The sequence below is a fragment of the Bos mutus genome, chromosome X (genome assembly GCF_027580195.1).
Source record: "Bos mutus isolate GX-2022 chromosome X, NWIPB_WYAK_1.1, whole genome shotgun sequence".
Taxonomy (NCBI): Eukaryota; Metazoa; Chordata; class Mammalia; order Artiodactyla; family Bovidae; genus Bos; species Bos mutus.
Window position 1 is genome coordinate 17,062,656 of NC_091646.1, and position 4,907 is coordinate 17,067,562.

General features: G+C 36.3%; 1 pseudogene; it reads right to left on the reverse strand.

Moving 5' to 3' along the window:
• Nucleotides 1–609: 609 nt before the first annotated feature.
• LOC102265461 (small ribosomal subunit protein eS1-like) lies at nucleotides 610–1,389 on the reverse strand (annotated as a pseudogene).
• Nucleotides 1,390–4,907: the final 3,518 nt, after the last annotated feature.

Genomic DNA, 4,907 nt, shown 5'->3' on the forward strand with positions numbered 1-4,907 from the left:
TCTCTTGACAGTATCTTTTGCAGAACAGAAGTTTATAATTTTAATGAAGTTTAAGTTATCAATTATTTCTATCATAGATCATGCCTTTGGAACAGTATCTAAAAAGTCATTGTTATACCCAAGGTCATCTACATTTTCTATGTTATATTCTGTTAATTTTGTAATCCTGCATGTTTTGCTTAGGTAGGTGATCTATTTTGAGTTAATTTTTGAGAACGATCTGTGTCTAGATTCTTTTTTTTTTGGATGTCAATGTCCAGTCATTTTATCACTTTTCATTGAAAAGACTATTTTCTCTCCATTGTATTGTCTTTGTTCCTTTGTTAATTGGGTCTATTTCTGTGCTCTCTATTCTATTCCATTGATAATTTTTCTATTCTTTCACTAAAACCATACTTTCTTAATTACTGTGGCTTTATTGTAAGTCTTGGGTAGTGTCAATCCAACTTTGTCTTCTCCTTCAGGATTGTGTTATGTTAGCTATCCATGGTTATTGCTTTTACTTAAAAACTGTAGAATCAGTTTGTCAATGTCCACAAAATAATTTCCTGGGATTTTTTTTTTACCACAAATAAGATCTTTTATTTGTCACCATTAAAAGTCTGCATTTTAAACAGATTCTTGGACTGGTGGCTCATATCCATCAGCTCATTCAACTTTAGCACCTGTCTCGTCCCCAGTAGCTTTTCCAGAGCTACTAACTTCACCATGTAGCTCCATGAGTTTTCCCAATTCAAATTTGGGCTTCTTCAGCATTTTTACTAACAAGGACATCATGGAGCAGATAAATAAATTGGCAAGCCTTTTTTATGTCTTTTCCAATGCTATCTGGAATCAATTTATTGACCACCTCCTTCAAGTCATTTGTCTGCACCTCTCAGGTCATGATTTCCATCATCTTCTCGTGGGTCTGGCGCACCTGCTGGTGCTGGGCATAAGAGGTCTTCCGAATCTGATTGTTGCATTTTTTTTTATTAAAACCCACACAGAGTAACCATTGGTAGTCTTGATATCAACGTGAGTTTCAATCATGATCTGCCACTTTTTGACCATGGAGCACATTTTGTCACGGGTAAGATCCATACCATGAAGATTAGTCAGGCAGTTTTTGTCCTGAACATCCTCAGTAATTAGCTTGAATTTTCTAAATGCTACTTCATCATTCTGCAGATCAGCAAGACTCACTTCAAAAACATGACCTTTGAGGCCATCAGATGCGATTTTGGTTTCTTGAGTTCTCATGACCAATGTTTTCCCAATATTCCTTATATTGAACATAGCTGATGCTTTCACATCATACCAATCCTTTTTAGAAAATGGGTCAACCACTTTCTTCTTGGCTCCCTTTTTGCCTGCTTTCATAAGATGCTTGTTCTTGCCGACCGCCATGGTGCCACTCAGAGCCAAAAGGGCTTTCCTGGGATTTTAATTGGGACTAAATTGAATATATAAAATAAATTGGAAAGAAGTGACATCTTGACAATACTGATTCTTCCTATCCATGCATATGGAACATCTCCATTTACTTAGAGCTTTTATTACTTTTATTAGAGTTTTGTAGTTCTTTTCCATATTTTTAACATAAAACATGAAAGTGTATATTCCTTAACTAGTCCTGTAAGGTGAAGCCAAGGTCTTCTCTTGTGATGTATCCAGAGTCCTGTTCCTCATCCTTATGAAATGCATACTAACAGTGAATACTAGTTACATTTTATTTCTAGTTACATTTCTGTTATTATTATTTCCAGTTACATTTTATTTGCATTGGAGCAATAACTTAAAAAGCAACAAACAATCTGGGAGAGGTCTTCTAATTTTTATAATATTTTTACAAATTTTTTATTTTCTTGCTCACTCCAGATTAATACAGATTTATTTTAGAGCTCACCTTTATTGTGTTTTCCCAAGGCTTTTATCTGAGCATTCCTGCATGAAAAAAAAAAGCTTTATTTTTATAGTTATATCACATTGGTTTCTTTGACATTTAATTGAATTGTTATTATATCAAGTTTAATTAGCATATAAAACATTTGCAAATATGCAAATGATTCTTGATAAGCATACTCCTCAACCAGTAGGAAAAGGACCACATAAGCACACAAGGAGATGCCTACTAGCCATGAGCTTTACATGTGCTACAAGTATTACATGTATTATAGAGGACCCAGAAACCACTCAGAGGTCAGCTAACAGAACTTCTATTGTTTACTGTTTATTTATTTTGCTTTATTTTTATGAAACAAAATCACAAAGGGAAAAGGAACAAAGAACAACTTTAATCACCATTCTATATTTAGAAACTGTCAATAGAATAGGTTTAAAGAATAGAATTTTAAAGGTTTTTGAGGGGGTGGGTATTGTGTGTGATGTTTGTGGTGTGCTTTGACAGAAATTTTGCAGTTTGTTCTTTAATTATGAAATATTTTATATAGACTTCTTGATGATGGCTATTTTGACAGGAATGAGGTAATAACCTCATTGTAGTTTTGATTTGTATTTCTCTAATAATTAGCAATGTTGAGCATCTTTTCATGTGCCTGCTGGCCATCTGCATGTCTTCTTTGGATAAATTTCTATTTAGATCCTCTGCCCAGTTTTGATTGGGTTGTCTCCTTATTTTTTATATTGAGCTGTTTGCATATTTTTGAAAGTAATTCCTTGTCACTTGCACCATTTGCAAATATTTTCTTCTATTCTGTAGATTATCTTTTCATTTTGTTTATAGTTTCCTTTGCTGTGCAAAAGCTTTTGAGTTTAATTAGGCCCCATTTGTTTATTTTTGTTTTTATTTCCATTACTCTAGGAGACAGTTCAGAGAAGGCAATGGCACCCCACTCCAGTACTCTTGCCTGGAAAATCCCATGGACGGAGGAGCCTGGTAGGCTGCAGTCCATGGGGTCGCTAAGAGTTGGACACGACAGAGCGACTTCCCTTTCACTTTTCACTTTCATGCATTGGAGAAGGAAATGGCAACCCACTCCAGTGTTGTTGCCTGGAGAATCCCAGGGATGGGGGAGCCTGGTGGCTGTCATCTATGGGGTCACACAGAGTCGGACACGACTGAAGTGACTTAGCATAGCATAGCATAGGAGATAGTTCCAAAAAATATTGCCACAATTTATGTCAAAGGGTGTTCTATGTTTTTCTCTAGGAGTTTTATAGTATCCAGTCTTACATTTAGGTCTTTAACCCAAAAGCATAGAGACTATTATAATGAACACCTATGTGCCAACAACTCAGCATATGAAATAAACATAAGACCTCTTGTTTATGTATCCATCTGGGTCCCAACAAGAAACATAGTGACACACTCAATATGAGATCATTCCAAGAGATTTTGATAGAAAAATGACTATTTACCAAGGTGTGGGTATGAGAGAGCTACAAAAAACAGTGCAGAAATTTGGGAGTATTAGCAACAAAGCTGTTACCATCCTTAGGCCCAAAGGGATAAGAAAAGGAGATATGCCTGGAATCCAAAGAATATCATGTAGAATTGGCCTCTTTGAGTGTAGCAGAGACCTCTGGTCAAACATAGGCAGTCTGAGGGGACCTCACAGAGAAGGAGACAGAAGAATACTCTCTACCCTCTTTCTGAATTCCTACTGGCTTCCCCATTGTCCAAATCCTTCCTGAAGCCACAGAACATGGAGAACCAGTTTATGCAGTTGATACAGGTCAGCCTCCCCTGGCAGAGAGCAGAGTGGAGAACAGAGTTAACTGAAGAGGCAGATATCAGTTATTCAGCTTTCTCATCCCATCCCACTCTCTTCTTCCTCTCATCCACAGTGGTATCACTAATCTGACTTTAGTGTTCAGTATTTCCATTCAGAACTGTGTACTTTTACCATACTTGTATATGTCCATCTGCACTACAGAGTACTGTTTAGTCTGGTAGTTGCTAGAGTTATCCACCAAACACAATCCTAAAGGAAATCAACACTGAATATTCTCCGGAAGGACTGATACTGAAGCTGAAATTCCAATACTTTGACCACTTGATACGAACAGCTGACTCATTAGAAAAGACTCTGATACTGGGAAAGATTGAGGGCAGGAAGAGAAGGGGTGACAGAGGATGAGATGGATGGAGGGCATCACCAACTCAATAGACATGAATTTAGCAAACTCTGGGAGATAGTGAAGGACAGGGAAGCCTGGTGTGCTGCAATTCATGGTGTTGCAAAGAGTCAGACACGACTTAACAACTAAACAACAACAACCAAATACTTGGGGTGATCTTACACTCACATAGTAAGATTATACTTCCTAGTCCTTTAAAGTTCAGTGTGACTATGTAACTTTCTTTAGACAATGAAATATAAGTGAAAAAGAAATGTTCCTCTTTCAGGGAGAAGCTTTAAGAACTACCATGCAAGTCACTTTATCTGCTTCCCACTGGTAAAGTGATCAGTGAAGCATGTGACAAAATGAAGTTTATATCAGCCTGAGACTCTGAATTACTCATAAACAGAGGCCCCAGATAATCGGAGCTGAACGTATCATGGATCTAAGTCACTGAGATTTCAGAGTGTTTGTTAAAGTAGTATAATTTAGCTTGTCTAAACAGAAATGTTTTACATAGTTTTAAACTTTGTATAAATTATATTTTGCCATATTTATCATACAGCAGTTTTTTCCTTGACAATTTTTTTAATTTTATTTTTTAACACCAAAAACATTTTATATTGGGGTATTTTGAAATTCACTCATGCTAATGCAGGTAGCATATAAAAATCTATAATATTTATCTGTTCTCCCATTGATAGAACAGTTAAGATACAATTTTTGCTATGACTCATAACGAGTATTCTGGTACATGTCTTCTGTGCAGATGTGCAAGAATTTCGCTAGGGGATATACTCAGGGGAGGAACAACGTACTTTTAAGCTTTTCAAAGAAAGTAA